This window comes from Canis aureus, chromosome 9 (genome assembly GCF_053574225.1).
Source record: "Canis aureus isolate CA01 chromosome 9, VMU_Caureus_v.1.0, whole genome shotgun sequence".
NCBI classification, from domain to species: Eukaryota; Metazoa; Chordata; class Mammalia; order Carnivora; family Canidae; genus Canis; species Canis aureus.
Window position 1 is genome coordinate 32,468,870 of NC_135619.1, and position 21,838 is coordinate 32,490,707.

A 21,838-nucleotide genomic window follows, 5' to 3' on the forward strand; every position below is an offset into this window, starting at 1 on the left:
AAACCCCGGTGGCGCAGTGGTTTAGCACTGCCTGCAGCCCGGGGTGTGATCCTGGAGACCCAGGATCGAGTCCCACATCGGGCTTCCTGCATGGAGCCTGCTTCTCTCTCTGCCTGTGTCTCTGCCTCTCTTTCGCTCTCTCTGAATAAATAAATAAATCTTAAAAAAAATTTTTAATTGTTTAAAAAGTAAAAAAATGACAAATAGAAAGTTAACCAAATTAACTTATTTTTAAGTACCACATTTCAAAAATAAGTAACTTATTAGTAACAATTTGAAACAAATAGGAAACAAAATGTTACTTTTAAGTGGCTTAGATTTCTGTTGCATATTTAAGAAATAATATTCAGGAAGGAAGGAAATACAAAATTTGTTTAGCATTCTCATAACTTCATAAACCAGAAGCAAAGTTTACATTAGATAATCTCTGGTAAGTCAACATTTTGTATTAAATTATAAGTACACAGATGCTTTCTGGGCACATGCCTTATTTTTTAGTAATATTTTTCTGTTGTGCTAATATACAGTTTGTCCTGTTCCGTTTTATTTTAGCATCCTCTTAAAACTCCAAATTAGGTAGTGTTAACTATTGCATGTCAAGAATTCACCCTGTCTTTAATGATGGCAAAAACTCTTCAATCCTAGTAAGCTATTAACAAAGCTACTAAGCAACTGGTTCTGACACCACTGCGAACTAGCCATGCAAACTGACCAGACCAGATATCATAGGCCAGTGTCCTCTTGACCTCCAAAATAAGACTTTAGAACTCCATCACACCATTTACTTATTCCACCTAGTTACTCATCTACCAAACTCAGATTTTCCCTCATTCATTTCACAACTAGATTGAAACAATCACAGGCACACTTCCTTTTATCATGCTTTGCAGATACTCTGTTTTTTTGTTGTAACAAACTAAAGGTTGTGGCAGCCTTTGTACCTGCATGGGTCTCTGCCTTTGTCTTATAATAAAAGAAGTATCTATTTATCTCAAACCAATCCTGTTAACTATGCTCTGCTGCCCTACTCACCTTCTAGGAACCATACACTTCTTACACTGGCTCCCTAGGTATCTCATCCATTACCGCGGCTTTAAATGTCATCTATACATTTTATCTACAGTCCAAACTTCTGCTTAGAGTACCAGCTTATACATCCTACTGCCTATCTCATTTCTCCATCTAGATGTCTCACAGGCATCTCAAACTTCATATATCCAAAACTTAACCCAATTTTCTCTTATCTCTACTATTACTAAATAGCACTAACCATCAACCCAGTTGCTCAAACCAGATTCTAGAAGTAATAGATCCTTCTTTTCCCACCATTCCCCACATTTATCAGCAATCCTTTCAGTTTAACTTCCAAAAATCTCCAATTTCCACTAGCATGAACCCATTTTGTTTAGGTCACTAGCATCTCTTCCACTGATTACTGCAATAGCCTGACTAGCCTCCTGATTCCATTCAGCACCTTCCACACAACATCCAAGGTGATCCACTTAACACTCATGTCATTCTCCTGATGAAAATAACAGCTTCTAAATGCACTCAAAATCCAAATACCTTATCGTAGTCTACAAAGGCCCACACACTATGGCCCATCTACTCCTCTGAATTTATTTTATGCTACTCTTCCCTCTGCTTCAACCACACTTTCCTTCTTTTCTCCAAGAACTAATAAGTAAGCTCTATCTTGCCTCAGTGGCTTTGCACACACTATTCCATTCTGAATGCAAATTCTCTTATCTTTCTCAAATTTTAGTTTAAATTTCATATTCCCAGAGAAGTCGTTTTTAGCCACCCTAAGATAAACCTTCCAATTGACCTATGTCCCTCTGTTATTCTCTATTTCAGTACACTGTGATATTGATGATCAAAATTTGCATTCATTGTTTGTTGTTCATGGGAGGAGTGTCTTTCTTCCCAATTAGACTATATACTCTAAAACAAAAACACTGTCTATTTCAGTCACCACTATATTACTGCACCTAGCACGATGCCTGGCATACAATACCTGAAAAATGAATAAATCCTCATATTGAAAAATTTAACGATCCTTCATTACTACCCCAAGAATGTATTGCCCCAACAGGCAAAGTATCCTTAAAACATCAAGAAAAATAATATGTAAATTAATTTTAAAAATCCACTTTGTCTTCAACTTCAGAAGTAAAACATGCTTCTATAACAACCAGAAGCACAACAGAGATTTCCCCTAGATGTGGAGAAATCAAACTGAATTGACTTCCTCTTCTTGCTCACATCTTCTAAAAAGGATGAATTACTTTGTCAAAGGCAATCCCTTTTATGCAAAATGATTATATTCCAAAAATTCATTTTTTGGTTTGAAAGTTCAGATTTGCCACAAAGAAATATCATAAACAACAGTTAGGTTCCAAATCAGACTGCTGCCCAAATCTAAAATGACCCAAAGCATATTACTAACAATATTATATCACACTAAACAGGTATCACAAGGTTTTTTGGAAAATATATGGTCAGTGCTTCAACACAAGATGTAAGGAAAACTGCTAGCAATAGCACCTGCAGAGTGTGGGTTAGAGAGGGAAGAACGAGAACACGGTTATTAAGTTGTAAGGGAGACAAGGGCTTCCGTCTAACTAACGGCACTGGGCATCTCCCTAGTCCTCTTTCCGCAACTCCAGGAACTAACCTACCTTCTTCCTCTTTCCCAGCTGTAATTTACTGTGTTAAGGCAAGGTTTCTTACATTTACTAAGCTACCAACAGTAGAAGCTTTTGTTTCTGCTTTCCTCTCTATTTGCTAAAACAAATACACAACTCTTCTAATGTTTCTAATGAGATGTCATTGCCAATAATGTGTAAAGACAAGATCTACAAGTAAAATTAATGCTTAAATAGGTTTATTGGTTTAAAAATGATATCTATGATGTTATCTCTAATATTTATTGAAATTTAAGGACAGCAGATCTTTTTTTTTTTTTTTTTTTTTTAAGGATAGCAGATCTTAATTTCACCATTCAATCACATATTCTTTTGTCCTGAAGAACTCCTTACTCTCACCCCTTTAGGTCTCCTTCCTCTCAAACTTTTAATTTCAGAGGTAAGGATGCTGAAGATCCTCTTCCCTTAATTTTAGGTGTGCCTTCTTGTTCTGGTCTCTTTAATTACTCAGATCTTCAAAAAGGGAAAGGGGAAGTAAAATGAAGACTGTTATTCTTCAGGTACACAATCAATAAATTAATCCATAAACATTTTCCAAGTACCTACCATTTGCCACACTACACTTGGCCACTGGAATATAAAATTAGCAAGTAAGAACTCCCATCCAAGAGACATACATAGTCCAAGTAAGGGACACAGACAAGTAAAATGAGCTAAAAAGATAAAAGAACAAAATGCTACAGAAGCAACCAACTTTAATGTCAAAGAGGAATGAGGTTCTAAAGATGATGTTCTACCCATCTTATGAGATGTGGGACTTCCAACATGTGCTAAGAGGAACAACCCTATAAACAATGGAGTCTCCAAATCAGATTGTGATGGGATTATGGAGAATGAATTAGGAAGAGTCTGGCAACAAGACATTTACTGCAATACTCTGGAAGCAGGACCTGACCTCAGGAAGAAGCTAAAGAAAAAGAGCCAAATATGAGAAACATGTCTAAGAATCACAGGTCTTAACAAGATTGACTATCGATGAGAAAAGATAGCTGGCTGCTTCTCCCCCTGCCTATGTCTCCGCCTCTCTCTCTGTGTGTCTCTCATGAATAAATAAATAAAATTTAAAAAAAAGAAAGAAAGAAAAGACAGCTGGAAGGCGAAGAGAAAAGCTAGAAAGCTCCTAGCTTGAGAATTAAACGGACAGTGACAAAAGCACTAAGATTTGTTTATTTAACATTAAATATATGCCAGGAGCACTTAATACACTATCATTTAATTCTCCCAAAAATCCCAAGTAGAGAGGTAGTTCCGGTTCCGGTGCGGGGACTTTCGTTCCTGGTGTTCAGTTGTCGCAGTTGGTGGGTAGTAACTGAGCCAAGATGCTGCGGAATCTGCTGACTCTTCGCCAGATTGCCCAGACGACCATAAGTACTGTTTCACGCAGGCAGTTTGAAAATAAAGTTCCAGAGAAACAAAAGCTATTTCAGGAGGATAATGGAATACCAGTGCATCTAAAGGATGGAGTAGCTGATGCCCTCCTGTATAGAGCCACTATGATGCTTACAGTTGGTGGAACAGCATATGCCATTATTAGCTAGCTGTGGCTTCTTTTCCCAAGAAGCAAGATTGACTTCAGTTCATCTCAGCAGGCAGTTGGTTCAGTTTCATTCAGCTCTCTATGGACCAGTAATTGATAAACTCAATATTTATTGACTTATACTAACTGCCACCAATAAAGCAGTCTTTACCATGAAAAAAAAAAATCCCAAGTAATAAATACTGTTTAATCCTTGTTTCGGGAGCTGAGAAAACCAAAGGACAGAGGAATTATATAACCTGGCCCAAGGTAAAAAAAAAAACAAAAAAAAAAAAGGCTAGCATATACAGAAGTGAGATTTTGAATCCAGATTAGTGTGACTTCCAAACTGGCATTTTTGGGATACCTGGATGGCTCAGCAGATGAGCTTCTGCCTCCAGCTCAGGGTGTGATCCTGATGTCTGGGATCAAGTCCCAGATTTAAACTCTCCTGTTTCAACAATCTCCAAGAAATACTAATTTAAAAACGCAAGACACAGAATGTTGTACATCATGAGCTCCCATCCCAATTGTGGGGGAAAAAAGGGGAGGATAACACACTAAAACCTATGCTCATATGTGCATAAAATATCTTTGTAAGGAAATATAAGAAACCTGTAGCAGGGTTGCCTCTGGGAGAGAAGATCAGGTGTCTGGGGTTGGGAGGTTTACCTCTTTTTCTACTCTAAGCCCTTTGATATTGTTCTAATTTCTACCATGCACTCCATGACTTTTTTTTTTTTTTTTAAGGCTGGAAACAAAATAAGACAAAATGGTAATGGTTGCTAGTTTGGGGTGGAAGGAATGTGGTTTTATTGTATTGGTTGCAATTTTCTGTAGTTTTAAAAATGAAAGTTGCAGGGGCAGCCCAGGTGGCTCAGTGGTTTAGCATGGTATTCAGCCCAGGGCATGATCCTGGAGATCCGGAATCAAGTCTTGCATCAGGCTCCATGCCTGCTTCTCCCTCTGCCTATGTCTCTGCCTTTCTATGTGTCTCTCATGAATAAATAAATAAAATCTTAAAAAAAAAAAAAAAGAATTAGCATTTTTTTTTATTTTAAAGATTTTATTTTTTATTTGAGAGAGCACAAGTGATGGGAAGGGCAGAGAGAGAGAGAGAAAGAGAAGCAGATTCCCTGTTGAGCATGGAGACCAACATGTGGCTCGATATGAGGACCCCGAGATCATGACCAGAGCCAAAGGCAGATGCTTAACTGATTGAGCCACCCAGGCACCCTTGAAGTGACATTCTTTTTTTTTTTTTTTTTAAGTTTTTATTTTAAACACCTAGTGCTCATCACAAATGTACTCCTTAATCCTCTTTACCTATTTCACCCACTCCACACCCACCTCCCCTCTGGCAACCATCAGTTTGTTCCCTAGAGTTAAGTCTGTTTCTTGAATTGTCTTTCTTTTCCCCCATTGCTCATTTGTTTTGTTTCTTAAATTCCACATGAATGAAATTATATGGTATTTGTCTTTCTCTGACTTATTTCACTCAGCATTATAGTCTCTAGATCCATCTATGTTGTTGCAAATGTCAAGATTTTTTATGCTTTTTTACAGCTGAATATTATTACATTGTGTGTAATATATACACACATATATATATCTCACATCTTCTTTATACATCCATCAATCCATCAATTGATAGACACTTGGGCTGCTTCCATATCCTGGCTCTTGTAAATAGTACTGCTATAAACACAGGGATGCATACATCCCTCTGAATTCATGTTTTTGTATTCTTTGGGTAAATAGTGACATTCTTAAATACCACTCCATTAACCAAGATAAAGTTATTCAGAAGAGAAGCAGGTTTGGATATGTTAAATTGAGGACAAAGGACTAATGTTAAGATTCATTCACATTTCACAGTAAAATCCTGATGACCATCCTACACATTTTATATAAGAAATATGTATTAGGAGTAAGATAGAGTAGACATCTACAGGGAGATAAAGAAATTATTACATACAGTGCAGGGGTGCCTAGGTGGCAGAGTTGCTTAAGCAGCCAACTCTTAGTATCAGCTCAGGTTGTGATCTCAGGGTCTTGAGACCCATGTTGGCTCTGCACTCAGTGCAGAGTCTGCTTAAGACTCTTTCTCCCTCTCCCTTTGCCCCTCCTTCTGCATGCTCGCTCTCTCTTAAAAAATATTGATAAATAAATAAACACACACACACAACCAAAACAAGAACGGGATACCTGAGTGGCTCAGTCAGCTAAGCATCTGACTTCAGCTCATGCCATGATTTCCAGGTCCTGGGATCTAGCCTGTGCTCAGCAGGGAGTCTGCTTCTCCCTCTGCTCCTCCCACCTACTCATTCTCTCTCTCTCTCTCAAATAAATAGTTTAAATTAAAAACCCTTACAGTGGAAACACCAGGTCTTGCCAGAGCGAACAATGAGAAGTGAAGTATGCTTCACTTGATGATTTTATTTCCTCCCTTCCCTTCCTTAGCACCTGCCTTTCCTGCCTCAGAGATAAGTGACCTGTACTGGTAAGAGCACTATTATGTGGTAGATCTCAAAAAATTTTTGTTGTTGTTAAGGAATGTTTTAAAAGACTTTATTTGAGACAGAGAGAGTGTGCACACACAAGCCACGGAAGAGGCAGAGAGAAGAGAAAAAGAAGCAGATTCCCTGCTGAGGAAGGAGCCCAATGTGGAGCTCAATCCCAGGACCCTGAGATCATGACCCGAGCTGAAGGCAGATACTTAACCGAATGAGCCACCAGGCACCTCGATTTTTTTAAGGTAGGTTCTATGCCAAATGTGAGGCTTGAACTCACAACCCTGAGATCAAGAGTTATAAGCTCCATGAATTAAGCCAGCCAGGGTGCCCTGATTCAAGAAATATCAACGGCAAAGGGCTGCAGCAGAGAGTAATATACTGGTTAGAGTTTCAACAAATTTTCCATTAAGTCTGACTTCACCAGATCTTACTGCAACATGTTTAATCTGTTCCTTTCCCCCACCAGTATCACAGTATCACAGGGATGCTATCAAGCTTCTATAAAGTAGGACCTGAAAATGTTCTTAGAAATCAACCCCATCTAGGAACTCCTGGGTGGCTCAGTGTTTGAGTATCTGCCTTCAGCTCAGGGTGTGATCCCGGGGTTCTGGGATCAAGTCCCACATTGGGTCCCCACAGGGAGCCTGCTTCTCCTCTGCGTCTCTGTGTGTCTGTCGAGAGAGAGAGAGAGAGAGAGAGAGAGAGAAAGAGAGAAAGAGAGAGAGAGAGAGAGAGAGAGAGAGGGAGAGGGAGGGAAAGGGAAAGAAAGAGAAAGAGAGAAAGAGAAAGAGAGAAAAAGAAAAAGAAAAATAAAGAGAAGAAACGAAACTCAGTCTAAATTCTTCCTATAGATAAGGAAATCAGGTCCATTGGGGTTAGTGGTTTGCTTGAGCCCCAACAATTCCTCAGTGGCAGAGCTAAGATTAAAATTCAGTTCTCACGGACACCTGAAATGTTAACTGAATCGATAGTCAGCATGAAAAAAATGGGTTCACAGACTAAATTTATGTTCATTCAGCTCTGCCCAAAGTAAACATGCTTCGCAGGCACAGAAAAACCTTGTCCACCAAAGAGACTGCTATTTCATTAGGATCTCCAAGAGCTACACTGAAATACTCAAACGATTCCATTTCTGTTTTAATACTATCCATATACTGGAATAGCAATTTATTGATATATAATGGACCTCATCCCTACCATACACTTACCAGTTCATTACCAAGAAGCTAATCAATTCAAGATCTATACTAAGGGAGACACCTGGGTGGCTCAGTGGTTGAGCTTCTGCCTGCGGTTCAGGGCGTGATCCCAGACTCCAGGATTCATAAGGAGTCCCCCACTGGGCTCCTTACAGCCTGCTTCTCCCTCTGCCTGTGTCTCTGCCTCTCTCTCTGTGTTTCTCATGAATAAATAAATCTTTTTAAAAAAATATATATATATATACACACACTAAGGAAGCTAAGAAATTATTCCAGAAATTTATGAACTAGACCATGGAAACTATAATTCAAGTGGTCTTAGGAGGTCCTGCCTAGAACCAGCCAAAACTACACAAGTCTTTCATCATCAAGTCATTCTCCCAACAACAAATGTGAATGAAGAAATATTTAAACAATGCATGTCTTTAACTGATAATAGCAACTACAAGCATACCTCATTTCATTGTGCTTCGCTTTACTGCATTTTTTATAAATTGAAAGTTTATGGTAATCTTGTGCCAAGCAAGTCTATCTGTGTCATTTTCCAACAGCATTTGCTCACTTTCTTCCTCTGTGTCACATTTTGGAAATTTTTGCATTATTTCAAACCTTCTCAGTATATTTGTTATGGTGATCAGTGAGTGACCTTTGATGTTACTATTGTATAATTATTTTGGATACCACAAACCACACCCATATGATGGCAAACTTAATTGATAAATATGGCTGGCGTGTGTTCTAACTGCTGCCTGGGCATTACCCCATCTCTCTCCCATTTCTTAGCCTCCCTATTCCTTCAGACAAAATAATATTAAAATTAGGCCAATTAATAACTCTATTATGGCTTCTACATGTTCAAGTGAAAGGAAAAGTTGCACATCTCTCACTTTAAATCAAAAGCCTAAAAAAAAAAAGAAAAAAAAAAAGAAAAAAAAAAAATCAAAAGCCTAGTGTTGAAAACTGAGATAGGCTGAAAGCTAGGCCTCTTACACCAACTTGTAACGCAGAGGAAAAGTTCTTGAAAGGAAAGGGCTAGTCCAGTGAACACAGGAATGATGAGACAACAAAACAGCTTTACTGCTAATATGAAGAAAGTTTTAATGGTCTGGACAGAAGATCAAACCAACCACAACATTCCCTTAAGCCAAAACCTAATCCAGAGCAAGACCCTAACTCTTCTATTCTAAGAAGGTTGAGAGAGGTGAGGAAGCTGCTGAAAAGTCTGAAGCCAGCAGAGGCTGGTTCATGAGGTTTAGGAAAGAAGCTATCTCCACAGCATAAAGTACAAAGTGAAGCAGCAAGTGCTGATGTAGAAGCTGTAGCAAATTACGCAGGAGATCTAGCCAAGATCATTAATGAAGGTAACTACACTAAACAAATGTAGCCAAAACAGCCTTTGTATTAAAAGATGCCTTCTACAACTGCCATAGCTAGAGAGAAGCCAATGCCTGGATTCAAAGCTTCACAGGAGGGATCTCTGGGTGGCTCAGCGGTTTAGCCCCTGCCTTTGGCCCAGGGCGCTATCCTGGAGTCCCGGGATCGAGTCCCACATCGGGCTCCCTGCATGGAGCCTGCTTCACCCTCTGCCTGTGTCTCTGCCTCTCTCCCTCTCTGTGTCTTTCATGAATAAATAAATAAAATCTTAAAAACAAAACAAAGCTTCAAAGGACAGGCAGTCTGTCTTGTTAGGGGCTAATGCAGCTGGTGACTTGAAGCTGAAGCCAATGCTTACTTGATTACTCCAAAAAATCCTAGGGCCCTTAAGAATTACTCTACTCTGCCTGTGTTCTATAAATGGAAAAACAGAGCCTGGAGGATAGCTCTCTATTTACAATGTGGTTTAATGAATATTTTAAGCCCACTGTCCTTCTGAGTTTGGGCAGACTCCCATTTTAGCCTTTGAACTTTCAGTGTCATGAAATATCTCTGAGAGTTCCTTTAAAACAATTTTTTTTGCTGGTGTTACTTTCTATGAGAATCTTCATCCTTTTTGTCACATCACTTTCCTCACGTATGTCAATAAATCTGCCTTTCACTAAATCCTTTAGGCTGCATATATATTCTCTCCAATGGCAACAAGTACCCACTGTCCCATGGTGAGCTATTTTCTTTAACTGTTCATCTATGTTTGATTCACTTCGGGTATTTTATCTTTTTGTTTCTTTGTTGCATATTTATCTTTGTTGTCCAATTTCTTCTTTCAATGATCCATTTTTATAAAACAGCTCATGAGTTTATCAGTGGGAGACAAAGAGGCAACACAGCTACACATTTTGCTATCTATGCATGAAGTGTGAAACAAATACACAAGTAACAAATCACGGACAGACTCTGAAATAAGTGACATGACTAGTCATGATGCACATCTGTTATTTACATAATGAGCTGGGGACTGAAAAATGAGAAGTTTTCACTTCATGCAATTATTCATAAAGTATGGTGGTAACTAAAATGTAAATCCTATTGTCGGATGCTACTTAACTAAACTGTGATAACTGAAATGTGTATACTCAAAAAGTGTGCAAAGCACACTTTTGGTTTCCAAAAATCTGTCTTTTATTTTTTAAGTCTTTTATTTTTTTTATTTTTTTCTTAAGATTTTATTTATTTATTCATAGAGATGCAGAGAGAGAGAGAGAGGCAGAGACACAGGCAGAGGGAGAAGCAGGCTCCATGCAGAGAGCCCGACGTGGGACTCGATCCAGGGTCTCCAGATCACGCCCTGGGCTGCAGGCGGCGCTAAACCGCTGCGCCACCAGGGCTGCCCTGTTACAGTCTTTTAAAAATGCTTTTAATCTGTAAGCAAATGCTGTGTACTGCTTCAAAGTTTACATATCATTCAAACTGCCAATATATTTCAATTAAAGTACCCCATTCAGTTTTAAATTTAAAAAATTATTATTTTACATTAAGACTTCAATGACTGACTAAAGCAGATAGACCAACCAATTAAAGAAAACATTTAGAACCTAAACTGATAAAAGTAACAAATTGGTGTATCTTTGATATAGCTGTAGTGACTGAAAATTTAGGAATTCACTCATCAAAACAGTATTGGGGCACCTGGGTAGCTCAGTTGAGAGTCCCAACTCTTGATTTCACCAAGTCATGATTCAGGGTAATGAGATCAAGCCCGGGACAGGCTCCATGCTCACTGGGGAGTCTGCCTGAGTTTCTCTCTCTCCCTCTCCTTGTGCCCCTCCCCCTGCTTGCACTAACTCTTTCTAAAAAATAAATCTTAAATAAATCTTAAAAAAAAAACCCAGAATCAATTAAACTTAAAAATTGCCTCTTGAAGTTATTTACAAGCCCAAGAGAATAATGTTTACAATTTCAATTTGTTACTTTATACTGAAAAATATATTAACCCAAAGTAGCTGAGAAATTTTACCAGATAACATGTATGCAATTACAGAATGCCCACAAATAAAAGATATACCAATTATTCATTTCCAGAAGGTGGATAACTTTCTATCCAATCTGGAAGGCTTACTATTGGTTCAACTTGGCTTATTTCCTACGAGATTTGACTGGGGAGTCCATGAAATACCAACATCTGACAAATTCTGAGAGTAACACCAGGGTTGAAATCACCAGTTAGTATCTGACTCTCAGAAATACTAATTGGATTTGTCTTTTAAAGGTGATGAGAGGCACCTGGGTGATGCAATCAGTTCAGTGTCCAACTCTTGGTTCCAGCTTAGGTCTAATCTCAGGGTGGTGAGATTGAGCCCCATGTTGGGCTCCACAGTTAGCAGGGAGCCTGCTTCAGATTCTCTCTCTCTTACTCTGCCCCTCCACACTGCACACACATTGTCTTTCTCTCTCTAAAATAAATAAATCTTAAAAAAAAAAAGAGCGGGGGAAGGGTGATGGGGAACCTGGTGGCTCAGTCAGTTCAGTGTCTGCCTTCTGCTCAAGTCATGATCCTGGGGTCCTGAGATCCAGCCCTGCACCGGGCTCCCTGCTGAGTAGACTGTCTGCTTCTCTTTCTCCCTCTGCCCCCTCCCTCGCTTGTGCTCTCTCTCCCCCCATCTCAAATAAATAAATAAAATCTTAAGAAAAAAAAAAAAGTAACTTAGAATATCTTATTGGCTTTGGCATTTTATTTTTTTTATTTAAGATTTTATGTATTTATTTCAGAGAGAGAGAGAGAGAGAGAGAGCGCGCACGAGAGAGGGTAAGGTCTGAGGGAGAAGTAGACTCTCCACTGAGTGGGGAACCCCACTCGGGGCTGGACCTCAGGACTCCAGGATCATGACCGGAATCGAAAGATGAAGCCCAGTTGACTGAGCCACCCAGGTGCCCTGGTTTGGCATTTTAAATTTATCTCAGAAAGTACTGATAAATCTTTTTTTTTTTTTTTTTAAAGATTTATAGGGGATCCCTGGGTGGCGCAGCAGTTTGGCGCCTGCCTTTGGCCCAGGGCGCTATCCTGGAGACCCGGGATCGGATCCCACATCGGGCTCCCGGTGCATGGAACTTGCTTCTCCCTCTGCCTATGTCTCTGCCTCTCTCTCTCTCTCTGTGTGTGTGTGTGTGACTATCATTAAAAAAAAAAAAAAAATTAAAGATTTATTTATTTATTTATGATAGACATAGAGAGCCTGCATGGGCAGGCTCCATGCAAGGAGCCCGACGCAGGACTTGATCCCAGGTCTCTAAATTCACATCCTGGACTGAAGGCGGCGCTAAACCGCTGAGCCACCGGGGCTGCCCTCAGCACTTATTTCTTAAGCCTGTCATGTCACTGGCTTCCCCAAGACTGCTCTTCCATCATCATTAGACTTCTTTCAGTTCCTCAAATGGCCACCCTCTCTCCTCCACTTCTCATCCTCTCCTAACCTGTTGTTCTTTCATCCCATGCCTTTAGGCTAACATCCTCTACCACTACTGGTTAACTCCCACTCCACCTTCAACTCTCAGCTTAAAAGTTATTTCCTCCAAAAATCCTTCCCTATATACCAGGTGACATTGCCCAGCAAATACTCCAGTAGCTATTTCAATCATCATAACACTCATCACACTATAGCAATTACTTACTTAAAGATTGTCTTGTCCCTATGACTGTAAGATGAGAATAAGGAATGAGCTAATTTTGTCACTTCCTGTCTCTCCCATTCATAGTATACTGTCTAGCATTCAGGAGGTTCTCATTTACAATATTAAGTGGGTGAGTGAAGGAATAATAGAGAATATCATCTCCTCACTGACTGAACTTTTATCTTTCCTCTCTATAATCTTACTTTCTACTTCTCCAAGCTGTTATCCAATACATCATGAACAGTGCAATCACAATCTAGAATGCCTTTCTTCCTAACTTTTCACTCTGGCCCTCTTCAAATAAGACTAGTCATTGCTCATTCTTCTAAATTTCCGTCATCTTCCTATACCACTTTTTTTTGGCACTTCACAACCAGACTATCAACTCAAAGCAATCTTCTGTTTTCATCTTGGTATGAGAAAGCTGCTCACACTTTAAGCAGAGACTATGCCCCCATTACCTAATATAAAGCTTGGCCCTCCCTAAATGTTTGCTACTGCTACTCCTAATGTGGTCAAGTTCATGAACTACTTCTATCCCCAAAGAAGTCTCCTGCTATATACCTCTATAACCTATCAAAAATAGGGCTTGAGTATATAGAATTATTTTTATACAGGAATGTTTACACACAAATGTCCCATCTCACTCTAAAGCCTTTCTTTCATAGTCTGAGTTAAGGCATTTATTTATGCCTCAAACCCATGAGCTAAAATACTTAGTAGTGAGATATTCCAGAGGTCCATTAGGATCCTCAATGAAACAATTATTATAACTAGTACTTAGTAGGTGCCAAGAACTAAGTACTTTACATATACACAATCATTTAGTCCTCACGACAAACCTATAAAGTAAATATATTATTTTACTTGTAAGGAAACCAAGTCACAGCAGTGTTACATAATTTGGTACAAGGTGACAAAGCTTATAGAGAGTGAAGCCAGTATTCAAACCCAGGCAGTCTGGCTTCAGGTAATATACTCAGAGAGTTTGGAACCATTCAACAAAACTTACAAAAGCAAAAAAATAAGAGGTTTCTGGTTAAATACTACATAAGCACAATGAAAAAAAATTAGACTACTTCAATCTACAATTCAAGTTTACATTTTAGGTTTACACAATATTTGAAGTATAACTTAAGATAGCATTTACTGAGCTCTTACTAAGCATTCTACTAATTACCAGGGATTCTGTTAATCGTTTTAATACCATACTTAGTTCTCATATTAACTCCAAGAAACGGGTAAGTAAACTAAGGTTAAGAGAGATTAAATAATCAAGTTAAATAAGATGCCACAGTCACATATAACTATAAGTAGCCATGTCTTAGACTAAGTTCTTAAACACTAACAAAGTTTACCTTTTAAAGGCATTTGCCTAAACCAGAATTTTTATTCATTGGACATACCTTCACACTAGCATAGTTTATCTATAATTCTGTATATATTGGAGCATAAAACCTATTGCTTCTAAAACATTCTTGTCATTTTTCTTATAGTATTACCAGTAGTGATGCAAGGTAGCGCAATAAAGTTAAAACATTCCTAATATGGTAAGAGAACATTACTATCTGGCTTCTTTATAAAAGAAACTTCCTCAATCTTTTATAAAATACCATTATTTCTCTAGCTCAGTAAAAGGGAAAAACTTACATACCACTGAAACAGTCTGGACTACAATCATCATCATTACTACATTGACTTCATATGTATTAAGTAATTTAATTCTTTAATAATATGATAAAGTTACTATTATTATCCTCATTTTACAGCTGAGCAATCAGAGGCACAGACAGTTAAGTCACCCAGCACAAGGTTGTATAGCTAGAATATGGTAAAGTCAGGACTGTCACACCAGTAGGCTACCCCCCACCCTAGTCTATGCTTCACAAGAGCATTCTATCACAGCAATAGAATGCCAATACTGTGCATAAAACTGTAACCTGATAACAGCAATCATTTGCTTTTTTCCAAGTTATTTTTAATTTCAAAAGTTATAAAATTCAAGAATTATACTAAGGAATATTAAGCTGGGAGGCACTTATCCAATAGACATCTTCATCTACCATCAATAATACTGGCACTTTATTAGATGCTTTATTCACAATTCTGAGTGTTCCATTAAGAAAAAGATGTCTAAATCATCATTACATGGATACTTTAAAATTATAATCAACCTTTAAAATATCTGATACAGTTTTTAGTTACAGCATAATATAAAAATAAGATAAATATCTGAGAAATGATTCACTATAAATTCTAAAGCAGATTTCATCTCTGAGCTGGAGGTTGTCAGTTTCCTAACCTTGAAAATTGTATACAGGTTGCCCAAGGAAACACGGAAGGTAGCTGCTGGTCCTTATACAACTAGATAGTAGATAATCGAGTCCAAAAACATGAATCATAATAAGAAAAAATCATGAATCATGAAGAAAATCCAAATGTTAACCTTACATTTTACTCATTCACTGCTTATCATCTTCTTTTATATATACTAATTCACTTAGAAGAATTATTGAAAAGCAGAAGATATAGTTTTCAAAACAGTTTACCAGGTCACTCTAGGAGAGTCACTACGAATAAATAGTATTCTTAGTGAAGTACACCAGGATTTGAATGATCCTCCTATCCACAACAAGCCTTCGGTAGATATATCATCTAGTTTAACGAGTTACCACATTTGAGGGGCACCTGGGTACCTCAGTGGTTGAGTGTCTACCTTTGGCTCAGGTCGTGATCCCAGGGTCCTGGGATCGAGTTCCTCATCAGGCTCTCTGCAGGGAGCCTGCTTCTCCCTCTGCCTATGTCTCTGCCTCTCTCTGTGTGTCTCTCTGAATAAATAAACAACATCTTTAAAAGAGAGGAAAGAAAAAAAAGAAAAGAATGATAAGCCATAGACTAGAAGGAAATACTGCAAAACACGTATCTGATAAAGGACTTATATCTAAAATATATAAAGAATACCTAAAACTCAGTAAGAAAGAAATACAATTAAAAAAAAAACAGGCAGAAGATATGAAGACATTTCAGTAAAATGATACACAGATGGCATACACACATGTGAAAAGCTCCCCATCATTAGTCATTAAGAAAATGTGAATTATAGGGCGCCTGGGCTCAGTTGGTCAAATGTCTGCCTTCGGCTCAGGTCAGGATCCCAGGCTCCCTGCTCAGTAGGGAGTTTGCTCCTCCCCTCTCCCTCTGACACTCCCACCCTCCCTTGTGTTCTTGCAAGCACTCTTTCTCAAATAAATAAATTAAAAAAAAAAAAATGTGAATTAAAGCCACAATGATACCCCTACATACTTATTAGACTGACTAAAATTAAAAATATAAACAAAAAGACCTGACAATACCAATGCTGGGGAAGGACCCAGAGCAACTGGAACTCTCAAACTTTTTTTTTTTTCAGTTCTGGTACAATACTGACAGGCATGCAAAATACCGTGGCCCTTGGAAAAGTTGACAGTTTTTTAATAAATTTTAAGCATATACTTAGGATTCTATCCAGGAATCCCACTCCTCAATAGTTACTCAAGAGAAATGAAAATATATGTTCGTGCAAATGTTCTGCAGCAGCCCTATAAATAATCTCTCCAAGCTGGAAACAATACAAATGCCCTTCAACTGGTGAATGGATAATCTTGGTACACATCCATACAATGACTACACAGCAATAGAAAAAACTACTTTTACACTCATGATACATAGATCTGAATGTATTATGCTAAAAAAATTTTTTTTAGTCAAATGTACTATGCTAAGTGAAAGAAACAGACTTAAAGCTACATGCTCTGTGGTTCCATTTATAGGACATTCTAGTAAAGGCAAACTAACAGTGTTTTTCAGGATCTGGGATTAAAGGGATGACTTATTACAAAGGAACACAAGGAAACTTCCCAGAATGATGGACATCTATATCTTAATTATAGTAGTTTAACATGATGATATAAATTTGTTAAAACTCAGTACACTATACCAAGAGAATGAATGTTAATGTATGTAAATTATGTCTCAGAAAGCTAGACATTAAGAAAAAACTAATAAAAAATGCAATTATGCAAATAACTTGTTACAAAGGAATTATAATGAATATGAATTTGTAAACACAAATCCAACTGTAGAACATCACAACTCAATTAAAAAATTATTGGGATGCCTGGGTGGCTCAACGTTTGAGTATCTGACTTCTGCTCAGGGAATGATCTCAGAGTTCCAGGATCAAGTCCTACACTGGGCTCCCTGCATGCAGCTTGCTTCTCCCTCTGCCTGTGTCTCTGCCTCTGTCTCTCATGAATAAATAAAATCTTTTAAAAAATTATTTAAAAATATTCCTTTAGAATATTCATTTAACTCCCACTGGGCATATGCATCATTTTGTAACACACCATGGCATTAGCATTAATATTTATTTCAGTAAAGTAATTATTTAAATAAAAACACTGCATACATTAACTTTTTCCTGAAACCACTTAGTTTCTAAATGGGCTCAACGTTTTCATGTGCCAAGAAACAATTTTGTATCATTCCTTTGTAATAACTGAATAAGACACATCACTCCTATAAAAGGAATTAATTTACTACTAATGCCTTCATGGTTATAAATTTTTCAAACCTCTGTAATACCATCATCCACCTATTGGTCCATTCAACTTCAGAAACCTCATGAAAACAGCAGTTAAACAGCTTTTGTTATATTAAAGAGGTAGGTGTGTGTTTGGAAGTGAGAGGAAGGGTGAAATGATAGCTATTTTTATTATTATTGGTAGTGAGAACACAAAACAGTCCCAAACTAAACTCCTTCTGAGTACAATTCTCTACTTTCAAAGCTGGAACCCATTAAATAGTTTAGATTATATTTTAACTCCTTTTAAAAGCAGTTCTTTTTTTCCCCCCAGTTCAGTATCACAATACCACTGAAAAAACTGCCACTCTCATGTGTATAGTACTAAAAGTTTATAAATGCATTTCACACATATTATCTCTTAATCCTCACCAAAACCTATGAGATAGTGTGTTAATTTTCTTTTTGTAAATGTCAAAACCCTCTTAGAAGATTAGATTAGTTGTCGAAAGATTACACAAATGATTTAAGTGTCAGGGCCAGAACGCTGTTTTGTATTACTCTGTGTATACATTAGCAAGAACAATCTGAAGACAGAGAACATTATAGGAAAGCTTATACCTAACAATGTCTAAAAATATTAGCAATACTTGGTAGTCACTGCATATATACCCCTAACAATGTCTAAAAATATTACCAATACTTGGGAGCCACTGCATATATTAAAGGAGACTGAGTAAAGAATAGTTTAGTGACAACTAAATGTGGAATGGAATCCTGGATGGAAAAAAACAAAGGCCATTACTTGAACAAGTGGCAGGGATGCCTGGGTGGCTCAGTGGTTGGGCATCTGCCTTTGGCTCAGGGCATGATCCTGGGGTCTGGGGATGGAGTCCCACATTGGGCTTCCTACAGAAGCCTGCTTCTCTCTCTGCCTATGTCTCTGCCTCCTCTGTCTCTCATGAATAAATAAATAAAATTGTTTTTAAAAAACAATCAAGTGGCAAATACAAGTGAACATGGATGCATATTAGACAATACTACTGAATTAATGTTTAATTTCCTAAATTTCTTAAAAAAGATTTTATTTATTCATGAGAGACACAAAGAGAGAGAGGCAGAGACACAGGCAGAGGGAGAAGCAGGCTCCATGCACGGAGCCCAATGTGGGACTCGATCCCAGGACTCCTGGACCACGCCCTGAGCCAAAGGCAGCCGCTCAACTGCTGAGCCACCCAGGTGTCCCTGATTTCCTAAATTTGATAACTAATGTAATATGTAAGAGAAAGTCCTTGTTCTTAGGTAATACATATTTTAAATATTCAGGGATGAAAGGTTATGATGCCTGCAACTTACTGAAAGTGATTCAAAAGAATATGTGTACAGAGAAATCAAATGGCAAAAATGCTAACTGGTGACCTAAATAAAGATTATACAGTGCTCAGGGGTTTTTTTGTTGTTTTTTTTTTTTAGATTTTATTTTTTATTTTAGGCAGAGAGCGAGAGAGATCACATGGGGGAGGGAGGCTCTCTGCTAAGTAAGCTGAGAGCCTGATGTGGGGCTTGATCCCAAGATCCTGAGATCATGAGCTGAGATGAAGGCAGCCACTTAGCTGACTGAGCCACCCTGTGTCCCACTCACAGTTACTTTTATTACTGAACTTATAAGACTGAAATTTCAAAAAATAGAGATGAAAATAAAAAAATAAAACATTAATTTTCTTTCAATTTTCTTTAATAGCTATTAGACATCTCTAAGGGGATCTTTTGTTAAATAACTGAATAAATAAAGATACATTCTCGCAGGTGCCTGGGTGGTTCAGTCAGTTAAACATCTGCCTTCAGCTCAGGTCATGGTGATACCAGGGTTCTGGTATTGAGTCCCAGGGACAGGCTCTGTGCTCAGCAGGGAGCCTGCTTCTCCCTCTCCCTCTGCCATTTCCCCTGCTGCACTCTTTCAAATAAATAAATAAAATCTTAAAAAAAAAAAGAAAGATACTTTCTTTTTAGTGCCTGTATAAACAAGTTAACTCTAGTTGGAATCAAACAGTATTTGTTGATTTTTAAAAAATAGGGTACAAAACATGACAGCAAGCAATACATAATACATCTGAGGAATAGCTCATACTTTTTTGTGGTATGAGAATTTTAGTAAAATTTTTCTCCCATCCCATTCCAAAATATTTAAATATGTTTTTATAATCTTCATACATTTCAAAATAAGTACTGTGAATCTGCACCACATAGATATTTCCATTAATTCAACCATAAGTCCTCCAGGGGAAAAAAACAACAACAGGATTTCAATAGCATAGACACCATTTCACTAAATAAACATGCCTTCCCCAAGGAGCACTAAGCACAAGTAGGAGAAGGGAGCTGTCCAGTTACACATGCTTTTCTCCTTGTATTCATCTTGCCAAGCTTCATTCCTAGTGTTTAAAGTATTTTTTTGCAACAAATCCCCTAATGCAAGCCAACCTCTTCATCTGATGCTCAACTAAAGAAATTTATTTTTAAAGTTTCTGAAGGAAAAAAAAAATAATAATAAAGTTTCTGAAGGAAAAATTAGCTATTTTTTGCACATCTGGGAGATGGAATAAATGTATAATATAATTCATGAACACTTTAAGGGAGTTTTAGGAGTTATTTTAACATCGATTTTTTTTGTCATATGTGCCAACTTCACAGCCTAACTCCGTCTGAACATGCAATTCCAACATAAATGTACTCTATTTCATTATTTATAGCAAGAACATAACACTTCAATGCAAAGAGGACTTCTTTATACAGGCTACAATTCAGAAACAGTCCTCAAACTTTCTAGGTCAACTCATCTTTTTTTTAGTTACTCCTGAGTCCCCCAAATTGTACTTTTTTCTCTGGATTATTATTTAACTTGATTTAACCCAACTTCTACATTCTTCCTACTCACAGAATTAGAGTGAAAAGAAACTCAGAAATCAGTCCATTATTCCTCCCTCCAAGCTCACAGAGTTGCCGGCTAGACACCGGTAAGTTCCATAGAAGAATAAATTCCTTATCCTCTAACTAATACGAATTTTTACAGAAAGGTAATATTAAATTGTACATAGAAGCTCAGAAAAGAAAAAAGAAAAAAAAAGTTCAGAAGACACTTATAAAGTGTTCTGAAAACGCAGTGAAACAAAGCACCTCTTCACTTCGAATCCTCCATACTAAGTTTTGACTACTAGTGAGTAGACAGTTTTAATATTTCTTGATCTCTAGAGGAACATAAGGAAAATCCCATAAAATTGGGGCTCCTCCTTACAATTTATTTTTTGTACAATTAGTTTATTTGCTGTCATCTCATTCTTTGTCCCTAATGTTTTATTAACTCTACTTTTAAATAAAAACAGACACAAAATAAACTATACAGATTTGAAAATTATTTTTTAAAAAACTACAATAAATTTTTCAAGTTCTATTTCAAACTGTCAACCTGGATTTTTAAAAAATAGAGGGCAGAAAACAATTTTTCATTTCAGAATGAGGTATAAACATAGAAGGGACCAATCTTGCGATTGTCTGTCTAGTATCATCCTAAATTAAGTCAAAGATGCAAAACATTTTCTGTGACATCAGGATATAATTCCCTAAAGCCCACTTCTTCATAGCATACACTCTTTATGTTTCTTTTAAAAGGTTACTGCATAATGACATATGAGGTTTACACTAAAATTTAAAGGAGGCCTTTCAGATCTTTGAATCAAAGTCATGAATCAAAGAATCATGATTTAATGACCTTAACTGAAGTGCAAAAGCTCTTTATAAAATACTAACTAAATAATGATGCTGACACATACTAAGGAAGCATTTATTTACTTTTTTAGCTTGCTCAATTAAGTGACTAAGTCTGGGCTGAATGCAATAAGGCTGACCTGCAGGGGTCAACCCAGGAGTTGTGTTACAATCTTTTTTCCTTAATCACAGACTTCTTTGATAATCTAATAAATGCTAAAAAGCCTCTTCTCAGAAAATTCCCTACATGGACAGAGATACAAAATTTTGTTTTTTTATTTTTCAAGTATTTTTTTATTTAAATAATCTCTACACCCAATGTGGGACTTGAACTCATGACCGTGAGATGAAGAGTCACACACACTTCTGACTCAGCCAGCCAGGTGCCCCACTTACAAAATTTTAATACAACCTTGAAGGGAGGTGTCATTACACAATCTATTAATCCCAGGGAAACAATTATCATTGATTACATAGAAAGAAAGAGTTAAAACTTAATGCTCTTGGTATTCATACAGATTCTGATCAGAACA

General features: G+C 37.5%; 1 protein-coding gene and 1 pseudogene across 7 annotated transcripts in view; one reads left to right on the top strand and one right to left on the bottom strand.

Annotated features, from left to right (window-relative positions):
- FERMT2 (FERM domain containing kindlin 2) overlaps positions 1–21,838 on the bottom strand; it is an 80,259-nt gene that overhangs the window by 54,894 nt on the left and 3,527 nt on the right. The gene's annotated exons all lie outside the window — the stretch shown is intronic.
- LOC144320599 (cytochrome c oxidase subunit 7A2, mitochondrial pseudogene) lies at positions 3,948–4,411 on the top strand (annotated as a pseudogene).